Source organism: Erpetoichthys calabaricus, chromosome 17 (assembly GCF_900747795.2).
Source record: "Erpetoichthys calabaricus chromosome 17, fErpCal1.3, whole genome shotgun sequence".
Taxonomy (NCBI): domain Eukaryota; kingdom Metazoa; phylum Chordata; class Cladistia; order Polypteriformes; family Polypteridae; genus Erpetoichthys; species Erpetoichthys calabaricus.
Genome location: NC_041410.2, coordinates 42,771,689 through 42,785,203, shown reverse-complemented (window position 1 = coordinate 42,785,203; position 13,515 = coordinate 42,771,689). Strand labels below are relative to the sequence as shown.

Below are 13,515 nucleotides of genomic sequence, written 5' to 3'. Positions count from 1 at the left end.
TAAAAGCTGCTTAGATTTCTACATTCTCACAGTTTCTCTATCTTTTAGGTCATTATTCATAAAATACTGTTCCTCGTCCCAGTTTTGTTAGTGCTATGCTTCCTCTTCTTCCTCCAGCTGTTTAGTCACTTTTCTAGAACTTCTTATGAAACAAAGAAAGACCAGTTGTTAATGACTCCACACTGATTTGCAGCAAGGTTGATAGTGGAGTTTCCCTGCCAAAACTAGAACTTCACCATTGGGTTTATATGCTGGTTTGAGTATGGTAGTGGTTGCCTCTTTCAGGTGACACTTAGATTAGAGATCTTTATTATCACATATATTGCAAGATCGTAGGGAAATTCTTGTGGCACAGTTGCAATAAAAACAGTAAAAAATAAAAGTAGCAAAAGATAAGTATATACAGTAAATAAGAGTGAAGAAAATGTAAAGGATAGTATAATTTCACATTAAACAGCAGGTTGTTACTGTACATAGTTCATTGAAAGTGGGATCAGTTTATAGAGAGTCCAGTGACCTTATGGCCTGGGGAAGAAGCTGTTCCTGAAAAGTGTGTCGTGTTTGGTGGGGCTCTGGTAGGGCTTTCCAGAATGCAGAAGTAAAAATAGAAGATGGGCTGGGTGACTGCCATTGGAGGTGGCAGATTCAGCTCTCCTTAGACATCTAGTAGAGTAGATGGTATGAAGGTGTGGCAGGTTATCCCCAAGTATTATAGAAGTTGTATGCACAGTCCTTTGGAGGAGTTTACAGTCCTGGCAGGTGAGGTTACTAAACCATACTATGATGCCTCTCTGGTCAGGATATTTTCAATAGCATAGCATTAAAAGTTCATTAGTGTTTTGGTTCTCACCCCAAAGCTCTTTAGCTTCCTTGGGTAAAAGAACCTTTGATGAGCTTTTTAAGTATGCAGGTTGTATTGGCAGACCATGGAAGGTTCATGGTTTTTGATGAAAGTAAGTAGTGTGTCACTGAGTTCTCTTTCCACGCTTCCCTTTTCTGCAGTTAAACTCACATCTGGATCCACAAAAATTGACCTTCTAATTACATATAGGCTAAGAATAGGATGTAAGGTATAACATCTTGGTCCTTGCCCAAAACAACGTAGTCTCCACAAACCTGCCTCTCATATTGGAGGTAATCCTTTTGCTTTCTAACCTTGGGCTTGTAGAGGACGTCATACTCTGGGTGATGCATTTGATAACTCAGGTCTTTGCACACTCCATTTGCTAAAATCTTCCTTCTCTATTCTTTCTTCATCCATTTTCTTTTATGAACAACTTCATTCTGCTTTTAAGATAAATGGGGCTACAATCTCATCTGCTCTTATATTCTACCATTTATATAAATTCTCACACATGCTATCTTCCAGTCAGAAACCACTGTCCACTTTATATTCAATACTATGTAAAGCACTTTATTGATCATTACCAATTAAAATAATATGGCAATGGGACCTCAATCTATTTTATTGCATTAAATTCAGTTTTTAAAAATTTATCTGTGGTGTTAAAAATCCAAATTATCAACAAGCCAAATTCAAACACGTTCACTGTTCATATTCCACCCTACATAATTACATTCCTGAGCCTAAATGTCATTTTTATTCTCTGAACACATTAGGCACCTCTGTGCAAATATTTTGGGATTGCCATTCAGTGATTAGTTTTCAACCTGGCATGTCAAATATTTTTACATCCATTCTCTCTATATTGAGCCGTTACACTAGAATCAGTGAGACGTAACTATTAAGTGACCAAGAAGTCCAATTAATTTAATTAATGTTACAATCTAAGAAGGTAGGGCCTCTTAACATGTTTCAGCCTTGAGCAAAAAATAATTTACAGAGATTTAGTCTGATAAAAATAAAGAAAATTTTCAAAGTCATCACTAAAGTGAATCTATTTAATTTCTTAGCAGTTTCAACAGAGGAAAAGGAAATCCAAGAGGTCATTTTGCACATATAGACAGTTTGGAAGTTTGGAATATGATGGATAGTCAACTAGACAGCATGGCAGCACATATGTATACACATTATATTTGTTAGCTTTTATAAATGTGTTTCACTTTTCAAATTGGACTGTGAAATTTGCTTATCACTAGAAGATTTATTATTTATTATTTAAACAAAAGCCGGACTTCACACTCCCATGTGGAAAGGAAAACATATTTAGCATGGCTAACAGATACAAAAGATATGTACATGTGTGGCATTTGGTAGTATATAGCACTTGAACGATTAGCTAACAAATAGAAAAATGCACTTTGATAAATGATCTCCTCCCATTTATCTTCTACTAGCTGAAAATACCCAGCATTGCCCGGGAGGAAAATAAAATGTTTTTTTTAATTGTTTCAGAAAAATATAATTAAAAAAAAACACAACTTTAAAAATAAAAATAAATTAACAATGAAGACTCACTAATGTGCTTGTCTTGTGGTCTTGCATGTATCTTATCATCCAGTTGACACTTGGAACTGGCCAACTCTATTTAATTTCAAAAGCAAGAGGGGCGCAGTGTGGTGGTGCGCAAACATAAAGAATGCTGGCAGTCACCTCCAGTTCACCCTCTGGAGTGTCAACTGGATGACAACATGCATACAAGACCAAAAGATCACCCCCCACCCTACCCAGAAGGGGGTGGGTTAGGGATGATTTGACCCTACAGTATTTTTAGTCGACCAATGAGAAAGATGTGTACGAAGTGTCACGAAAATCGCTCCAGCCGTTCAGAAGTGATGCTGGAACATACATACATACATACATACATACATACATACATACATACATACATACATACATACATACATACATACATACATACACACACTGATTTTTATATATATATATATATATATATATATATATAGATTATTTTGTTTCTGTAGAAACAAATTTTATATCTGAACCCAACAGAAAGTATACATTATCAAAGAGAAGCTGTGAAATGGGGAGAACTTTATGATTAGCTCACTGAGCCTTCCAAACCTGAGTAATAGAGTGTAGTGTCCTATTGCAGAGCACATTTTACGACTGACCACTTTTTTAAATCAAGGTTTGTAGACATACGGGATCAAACTGGAAACCTGAAAGGCCTCTAACTGCTCGTTCTTTCAATTTTGACATTTCAACAGCAAAGTCTTTGTTATCAACCAGAATCACAATTCACAAAACATGACCATAGAAATGAGAGTCAGAACTTGAAGGGCACAAAGAAAACAATGACAGGGAAATGAAGCATTGTGGGACACCCCATTAACTCGACAGTCACTCAGCAGCAGTAATTAGAGCACAGCGAAGATAAAACAGTTACATGGGAGAGCCACCAAAGGAAGACTGTGAAATTCAAAGTGGAGACATAGGCATAGAAAAGGACGCAGCTAACATGTAAGTGATGTTGGTTTGCCTTTCTTCTGCCTCATCCAGGCAATAGTTAGGTACATTCTTAAAACTCTTGCTATTTACTTTCTCAGTATTAATAAACTTTTTTTAAACTTATTATTTCTTGATTTTAGTAGAAGAACAGCTTTGAGGCCAAAAATAACTACAAGTAGCACAAATAAGTTCTACACTGACCGATTTAGTCCAAATATTATGAGCCCTGTCCTACACATGAGACCTTCGGTTTTGTTCTCAGTTTTGATAGTTCAGAGACACAAACATAATTCCACTGTTGCCTCACTTTATCCTCTAATGAGAGTTACATTACACTGTTTACAGATATTGTTTTGATGTAAGGCACGACAATAAAATAAAGACTGGCGACATTGTTTCAAAATATATAAGAATATCTCATGATAAACTATAGCTGTGCTATTGCTTTTTTAGGCTTATCTACACAGCTTTATTATGTTTTCACCATTTCTGAACAGCAACCCCTACAATTTTTACCTTCTCCTCAACATTCATGAAGTCAGCAACTTGAACAAATCTCCGCGTTCTCATAAAAGTGCTCAATGTTGCTATCGATATAATTTTAAATATCTGTGACATCATGTAAGCTTTTCTACAAGGTGATGAATTTCTACTCCTGTAGATTCGATCCAAATGTCATCAGAATCCATCTGAAATCTCCGGTTATGCTTTGGAAATATGGAAAGTCAGTTTTCAACAAGGGCGGCACGGTGGTGCAGTGGTAGCACTGCTGCCTCACCGTTAGGAGACCTGGGTGGTTCATTTCCCGGGTCCTCCCTGTGTGGAGTTAATATGTTCTCCCCATGTCTTCGTGGGTTTCCTCTGGGTGCTCTGGTTTCTCCCATGCAGGTTAGGTGCATTGGCAATCCTAAATTGTCCCTAGTGTGTGTATGGGTGTGTGTCCCCTGCCCAGGATTTGTTCCTACCTTGTGCCCTGTGGTGGCTGGGATTGGCTCCAGCAGACCCCTGTGACCCTGTGTTAGGATGTAGCGGGTTGGATGATGACTGACTGACTGACTGACTGACAGTTTTCAACAATCTCTGTGCCTGAGCAACTGCCGTAAGCCATTTACAAACAACTGATGTCATGCCTGGTGCAGTATGGACACATTTCACTTTTACAAAATGCCTTCCAGAGAAACAGTCCAGTATAGTTACACTGCTTTGCTGTACACAGCATACCAAGACACAGCACTTAAAATGAAAACCCTTTTTCTTCTAACCAAAGATCATCTGTTGTGAAGTAATAACTTTGTCCCAGATTTTTGATTACAGTGCATCAATAATATCTACAACCTGCTGTCGACCGAACTTCTTTTTTGGTCTCTTACTACTGCATAAGTTGCATTACATATAAAATGGCTATAAATGGGGTTTCTTAAAGTATCACATTGGGCTTCCATTGACTGCAGGACTGTTTCCTCACAGAAGGATATCCTGTCACACAAACTTTAAAAAGATATAGACTTTAAGTCATAATGATAAATTAAGGCTTAAGATGTGACCATAAATTGATTGTGTTCAGTAAGCCATTCAGTAACTCTCTCCAGAGTGACAACACTAGGCAAGAACAAAGTTGGGAAAAGGCCTTGCATACGTCGTATCCATACAGCAGGGGCAATGAAAGGACTGGGCAAAAACTTGGCATGTAAGTAAAGTGGTATAAATTAGAATGACAAACTTTCATTACTCAATACAATTTATATTATGAACAGTTTTCTTGAGTTCTACTATGGGTAAAGGTTTCTTTATAATGTCAATAAAATTGATTATTACCCAGAAACAACTTCTGACAGCTGATTGTTACTTGACGCCTAAACATATTGACTATACAGGACCAATGCCTTTTAGCAAGCAAGAGACTATTGAAAACCGTGACCCGGCTTATTTTTGCACAAATTAATTGCTTTAATAGATTATTAAGAATGCATATAAAATATTGTCCATAGTCATTTTTTTAATATCTCGACTCTAGGTCAAAATGACATTAAGGCTGCTCCCATTATCATACGAACTTACCGTGAACCGGTGCACCACAGCAGTTTAATCCTCAGTCAGTTGGTAGAAAATGGAAATGCAAACACAAGCAGAAGAAAGACAGTAAGAGAAAAAAGAGAAGGCACTGAGTTTGCTGAGAAGGGCCGAAGACAAGCTGTGAGCCAGGACACAGCTGAACACACTGATTTGTAGGGTCGCACAGTCCCGGATTAGCCTGTCACACGGTATTACTCAGAGCTGATTTTTTAATTAATCAGCACAAAAAATGGCCAACAGAGAAGAGAGCAGGAGAAACCCTATTAACAATGAAAGAGGTATGTAAGTTCGGAGTCGAGAAGAAAGGAATGGGGGTTGGGGGGCATTGCGGGCAAAAGGGTTCTACTTGTTAGATAATAATTGGCAGGGGTGGTGAAAGAGGATGAGAGGAAGATCAGGAAGTCTTTGTTTTTACCTCCAAAAAAACCTGAATGAATTCCAAAACTCATTAACAACAACAACAGCTACTATTGTACCCCACAACCCCGTATTATGTTAAAAGGAAGCTGAATATGCCACTGTTGTTCTCATACATTTTTTTAAGTTTAGTGATACAAGGCTATAAAATGAACATAATAAAGCAATAACTCAAAAGTAAATTTGACCAGGTTCAATATTATCTGATGAATAATCCTATGTTGTGTTCTGGCAGCCATGGTCAGCAACACAACAGAGGCAGAGGAATCATGCTTGATGACCAGATTGCTTGTGCTTCCACCACAGCTGATCTCCTAGTTTTCTGCTTTTTGAGAAGATTATTATTTGAAACGGAAAAAAACAGAAAATATATTTCACTTGCTTCCTGAAGCACCCAGGTCAGTGACAGATCAAAATTAGCAGGGGGGCATTGGATTTTCGTTGGGTTAGGAGGAAATGTGTGAGTACAATACAAATAAAACCCATGGGAGTTTTCATTTACAATAAACTAGGGGGCTTTGCCCCCTACTCGCTTCGCTCGCCAACCCCCGTGTTTGGTTTTCCGGATACACACTTTTAAGATTTTTTTTTCTTTGAATTGTTGCTATTTCATTAGTTTCACTTTTATGTCAGAACTTCTGTAAAAACAATATTTGGAATCTTTGGAGTCTCAATATGCTGAATCTTTTAAATGATGTCAGTGAGACATGTGTTTAATGACTTTCTCCCCATAATTCAGGATAGGTTTCTCTGTTTGGAATTTCAGCACCGACAAAGTGATCTACATCATCATCCATCCATCCATCCATCCATCCATCCATCCATCCATCCATCCATCCATCCATTGTCTCCCGCTTATCCGAGGTCGGGTCGCGGGGGCAGCAGCTTGAGCAGAGATGCCCAGACTTCCCTCTCCCCGGCCACTTCTTCTAGCTCTTCCGGGAGAATCCCAAGGCGTTCCCAGGCCAGTCGAGAGACATAGTCCCTCCAACGTGTCCTGGGTCTTCCCCGGGGCCTCCTCCCGGTTAGACGTGCCCAGAATACCTCACCAGGGAGGCGTCCAGGAGGCATCCTGATCAGATGCCCGAGCCACCTCATCTGACTCCTCTCGATGCGGAGGAGCAGCGGCTCTACTCTGAGCCCCTCCCGGATGACTGAACTTCTCACCCTATCTTTAAGGGAGAGCCCAGACACCCTGCGGAGGAAACTCATTTCAGCCGCTTGTATTCGCGATCTCGTTCTTTCGGTCACTACCCACAGCTCATGACCATAGGTGAGGGTAGGAACATAGATCGACCGGTAAATTGAGAGCTTTGCCTTATGGCTCAGCTCCTTTTTCACCACAACAGACCGATGCAGCGCCCGCATTACTGCGGATGCTGCACCGTCCGCCTGTCGATCTCACGCTCCATTCTTCCCTCACTTGTGAACAAGACCCCGAGATACTTGAACTCCTCCACTTGGGGCAGGATCTCGCTCCCAACCCTGAGAGGGCACTCCACCCTTTTCCGGCTGAGGACCATGGTCTCGGATTTGGAGGTGCTGATTCTCATCCCAGCCGCTTCACACTCGGCTGCGAACCGATCCAGAGAGAGCTGAAGATCACGGCCTGATGAAGCAAACAGGACAACATCATCTGCAAAAAGCAGTGACCCAATCCTGAGCCCACCAAACCGGACCCCCTCAACGCCCTGGCTGCGCCTAGAAATTCTGTCCATAAAAGTTATGAACAGAATCGGTGACAAAGGGCAGCCCTGGCGGAGTCCAACTCTCACTGGAAATGGGTTCGACTTACTGCCGGCAATGCGGACCAAGCTCTGACAACGATCGTACAGGGACCGAACAGCCCTTATCAGGGGGGCCGGTACCCCATACTCCCGGAGTGCCCCCCCACAGGATTCCCCGAGGGACACGGTCGAATGCCTTTTCCAAGTCCACAAAACACATTTTTTTTGCAAAGTAACCAATAAATGCATGTGAGGTAAACCTCATGTTTGAAATGCTCTGACTTAAACTTCAAAGCTTTACAATATTTACATACTTCTGACATATCACCTGTGTCCATATATTCGATCTCTATTTGCCTTTTCGTTATTTCTCCAAGTAATAATTTCTCTTTTTTTGTGCTAATGCGATGCTTACTGTCTTTGTTTTGACACTGTCGTTTTTTCTGCTTTCATATTCTGTATCTTGCTCAACATGTGTATCGCTCCTATATTTTTTCTTGAGTCTTTTGAATTCCAGTTTTCATTATCTCTAACCTGCTCTGCATGTCTTTGGCCCCTTTGTTTTGTAACCTCTTTATGATGTTTTACTTTGTTTTCTACTCTTTGTCTTTTATTTCTGACCTCACTTTGTCCTGCTTTTGTTTCAATGACACCTGCAACAGTTACCCTTATGTTCTCATACACCCTATGATTAAAATTACAGTTATTAATCCTGTAAACCTTATATAGATGTTTTTTTCTTTGCATTTTCTTTTTTAATTCTTTATTAGCATTCTGCAGAGTTTTTTATATTTCCGAGTTATCCCAAATTTATGTATGCACTTGTCCTGCATTATATGTAAAACGTTTTAAGCCTGTTCCACTGATCCTCGACTGAAACAATTGCTCAAATTCTGCCCTACTGAAGTTAAACTCAACAGTTTTAGTTTTTGCATCTGCACTCTTCCAAAACACTGAGAACTGTATTATATTATGGTCACTTGACCCTAGTGGTTCAGTCACCTCAACACCCTCAATTCTGTCCTGATTATTACAAAATACTAAATCCAGACAGGCTTTCCCTCGTGTTGGTGCTTTAATGTACTGAGTTAGAAAACAGTCACTGATTACTTCTAAAGACTGCTCTTGTGCACCGCTATTTACAAGGTTATCCCCCTTAATGTTCAGGTAGTTAAAGTCCCCCATGAAAATATATTTTTGGGTTAGAATTTACATTACTATGCATTTTTAATTCTACACTATTGTTTATTCATTTACGTACACTTCTAAACCTGGCTTGTCTTAAGCTCCCTACAAACCATTTCTAAGTTTAAACAATCCTTGACTAAAATACTCATATTTCTCCCCAACACATTGGTGCCCCTCTGGTTCAGATGTAACCCATCGCTGCAGAACAGGTCCCATCTGTTCCAAAAGGAGTCCCAATGCCCCATAAACCTGTACACTTTTACCCTATACCAAGATTTGAGCCACATGTTAAGCCTTCTAATCTCCTTAATTTTACCTGGACTGGGACGTGGCACAGGCACAGGCACAACCTTATCAGTTCTGCACCTCAGCCTGGCACCTAAATCTTTAAATTTGGATCGCAGAACTGACAGACTACCCTTATGTACGTCATTTGTTCCAGCATTGACAACTGGATCCACTCTGGCCAAAAGCCTATCAGCTCTTCCAGGCAGGTCTCCCAGCTGTGAACCCAGAAGGCAACACACCGTGTGAGACTGAATCCCTAACTATCACTACCCCTCTCTTTCTGGGAACTGGCTTTAAGTTCGTCCACTGGGGCTCCTCATGTCTCACTACAACCTCAGAATCTTAAAAGTCACTGTCCAGCTCTGTAAGGACCTGAAGACAGTTTGACACTTCCAACTCTGGTTTTGATGCCCCCAGACATTGTGCACCCTTTACCTGGTGCTTTGTGACACACCTACCTTTATCTGTCTGGTTTGGAATGTCCTCCTGTGCCACCTTTGGGGTGGGCACTATCTCTCTAAGGATACTTGGGCCAGGTCCGCAAATTCTCCACTACAACACAGGCTGGATAAGCTGGCATCTCCTGCAAATGTAGCTCTCATAGAAGCCTGGCCCTCCAAGCCATCCTCTAAAAATCCTAACATCCAACAGCAGTTGCATCATTATTAAAATTTGTCTTTGGATTCGTACTAAAACTACACTTCTATTCAACCGTTTATACTAAACATTTTTCTATTAAAATCAAATGATTTGACTGAAATTGTAAAAAAAAATCATTTAAGCCAGAAAAATTAGATTAATGAACTGCTACAGTTTTTTTACACCTTCTGACTCCTTACGCTCCTGTAATATTCTCCCCTTCAATTGCCTGGTGTTTGCCTTGGTTAACATTACTTTTCTTTCTCTGCTCTCCTTACTTTGTGTTCGTCTTATTCCTTAAATAAAAGCTGTCCACTCGCACTGTTTGTATTCCTTCATTTTAATAAACCCTTACACTGTCACTCTCTTAACTGCTTTACTTTCTTGGATGCTAAGAACTGTTTAATCTAGAAGAACTCACTTACTGAATACCTGTTGCTAGTTAATTTCTTACTGTCTTGTCTGCTCCTACAGCCACTGATCAGCGTGGTTATTTTCAAATATAATCTCGTTCTGTCTGAGAATCAACATCAAATTTTCTTTTACCTGTAGTTGTCAAAATGGACAATCAGGCTTCTCAGTTTTGAGGCATTTAATGCATGTATATGGTAAACTGTTGAGATCTCAATGTCAGATTTAAAGTCCTTTCCCATTATTTTAGAGAATAGTTCACCTATGAATTTCTCTGGGTTTGGAGTTTCACGGGATTACATCTTGCCTGAAGAAGGGGCCTGAGTTGCCTCGAAAGCTTGCATATTGTAATCTTTTTAGTTAGCCAATAAAAGGTGTCATTTTGCTTGGCTTTTCTCTACGGTTTTCAGGGAGACCTTTGATTCTGATGATGTTCCTTCTACATCCATCTTTCAATGCAGCTAGTTTATCACCGAGTACTTCGCATTCAATTTCTATAGTACAGCAGATGCTTTTTTTGTCAGCAGCGGATATCAGTTTTTCAGCTTCAAGTTGTAAACTTTTATTTAAGCTGAGCACCAAATAGACTCATTTTACTCTCAAACATATTCATATTTTCCTGTATTTTTTCATTAATTCTTGCTAGAATGTCTTTAAAGGTTTCAGCAAAGTTATTACATAAACATTCCTCCTGGTCTTTTATATCCTGAAGTGGCTTGTCATATCATTCTTTATATTCTATATATCCTTCTTTATGTCACTCTTTATATCATTAATATAACTCTTTATATCAATTATATTCCACCTGAGTGTGATAATCATTACCTTCAGCTCAGATAGTTTGTTTCCACTTTCTCTGTGCTCCAAGGGTAGAGTTGTGGGTCTGGTTGAAGTTGTTGCTGTTGACTCACTCGAGTTGTTGGTAGTAGTTGACAGCAGGGAAAGAGAGGTCATGTTCAGTTACATTTTCAGGTCATTCAAAAGAGAACAATGGAACAATGTTTCCCTCAACATTACCAAAAATGTGGTTGTTCTGGTCAACGGACTCACGGTGCCCATCTGAGAACCTACAAACCTTAGAATGGATTAATTTTCTGATTTTATTGGCCGGGAATTAACAAGTGTGATACGCAGCCCGGACACACACAGACGGACACCATATTATAGTCCACCACACGTTTATTAAACATAATAAATAAAGTAAAGTGCACAAACCCAGTGCACAAAGCACCAATCACCCCTTCAAAGTCCTGGCCACAACACAATGCCTTTCAAGTCTCTGGTCCGCCTCCACTCCTCTCCACCACGCTTCGTCTTCTTCCTCCCGACTCTCGCTCCTGACTGGAGGGAGGCGGCCCCTTTTATGTGCCCCGGATGGGCTCCAGGTGCATCCTCAGGACCTCCGTAGCCACACCCCTGTGTGGCGGAAGCTCCCAAGGAGAAGCCGGAAGTCCACCGGGTGCCCTCAAGTCTCTTCCCCCCAGCACTTCACACAAGGAAGTCCATTGTTTTTGTGCTTCCTATCGAGAATGTCAATTATGGCATATTCCTTGGAGGACCATGCTCCTTTGACCGAGGCAAAGTATTTAGGGTTCTTAGTGGGCAGGGGTATAGTCCAACCACAGTGTACCGCAGTTGATATCATTATGAAATGGCTGCCGAAAACCAAGTGGCCTTCTTAGGTAAGCGGGGTACTACTGCTGGTTTGTCCCTCGTTTCTCCAAGAGGGCAACACCCTTCACTGATCTGATAAAGAAGCATGCCCTTAAAATAGTGGTATGGGATGCTAAAACAGAAGCTACATTCTGTGACTGAAAACAGATCCTTATGTCAACACCTGTACTAATAACTCCTGATTTCTCTTTACCTTTTGTCTTACAGACAGACGCTCAGACACAGGTCTTAGTTCTGTGCTGAGCCAAAGCATCAACGGTGTTGAACACCCCATCATGTTCCTGAGCTGGAAACTACTAGTTTTGTGGCGGTGGAAAGAGAAGCTTTGTTGATAAAGTGGGCTATTAACCAACTGAGGTACTACCTCCAGGGCCATGAGTTTACTCTGGTGAAGAACTATGCACCCTTCCAATGGATGGCACTTCATAAGGAGATGAATCCACACCCCATCAGGTGGTTCTTGGACCTTCAGCATTATCGGTTCAAAGTCTTCCATCGTAAAGGTTCTCTCCATGCCAACTCCAATGCTCTCTCTCATATTCATTACCTCACATTTCAGGCCACCCAACCCGACGGAGGAGTGACAGGACCCGACAGGACCTGATGGGCTCTGTCACGCATGTGTGCATAGGGGAGCGCCTAAGGGCTCTGGTGATTGTAATTACCTGCCACTCCAGGGGTTGGCACTGAGTTCTAATGTCTTTTCTCTTCTTCACTCTGCAAACCTGATGATTGATACCTGTAACATCCTCTGATTTCACTTTTGGTGTCTGTCTGCTTGGACCCGCCTCTTCCAAATAGAAGGACATATGAGCGGAAGTTCGGCCATTTTGGAATCAAGTCACTTTTGAGCTCCTGTCTGAAAAGACATTTTTGGCAATTACTGCCTGTTTTCTTTATTCTTCTGCATTCCAATTATCTCTGGATGGTGCCCCAAATATTTAGCACTTGCAACCTCTTACAAGTAAAATAACGATCAAGGCTGAAGTCATTTGTAATAAACTAATATAGGCTGATAGTCAAATAGCAAAAATTCTAAATTGACATTTTTATTTAGTTTTCACATGTCAAGAAGTCAGTAACTTCCTAAATGTTATGGGGATTATTAAGAACATACTTAGTGATTTCAGTGTTGTAGGGAGAACACTGCTATCCATACAAAAAAAGAGTCTGAAATCAAATGTATTGCCAGGACCAGACAACATTTGTCAAAGAGTCCTTCAGGAGGTTATGGAGTATAAATCCTTGACACATTTCTTGGGAGACTGCTGCACCCTGAGGACTTTAGTTAAAGGGTGAAACCTATCAAATATTATCATATGTTGCAATTCACTTCAGTTTAGTTTATTTTTGTATAGCACTCTTCACTACGTTCAGGCTCAGAGTGCTGTAGCAAGTTTACAGGTAAAATGCAATTACCACTCTATTATAATGACAGCATATTTCCATTCATTGATTCCAAGGCTCCCAGAATCTCAGTTGCCTTTTCATGAGCAGGAAAACAACTCGGAAGTAGAGCAGTGGCACCAAGTGCCACAACAGGACAACTACAGAAGAAAAAGAATAGAGGAGGGTTAGCAACAGTTAGGGTTATTGTGTTATTTATATGTTTATACAAATGGCTAGCAAAAAAGATTTAATATATACGGCTAATCAACAGCAGTAGTCAGGGCATGTAACTATTGAGTCTTCTGCCTGGGATTAATAGCTGACACTAAAAGGATG

General features: G+C 40.5%; 1 protein-coding gene across 1 annotated transcript in view; it reads right to left on the bottom strand.

Moving 5' to 3' along the window:
• rlbp1b (retinaldehyde binding protein 1b) overlaps positions 1–5,596 on the bottom strand; it is a 52,826-nt gene extending 47,230 nt beyond the window's left edge. The window contains exon 1 of the mRNA XM_028791407.2: positions 5,432–5,596. The gene's annotated coding sequence lies outside the window, so the exon portion shown is untranslated. The remainder of the gene's footprint in view (positions 1–5,431) is intronic.
• Positions 5,597–13,515: the final 7,919 nt, after the last annotated feature.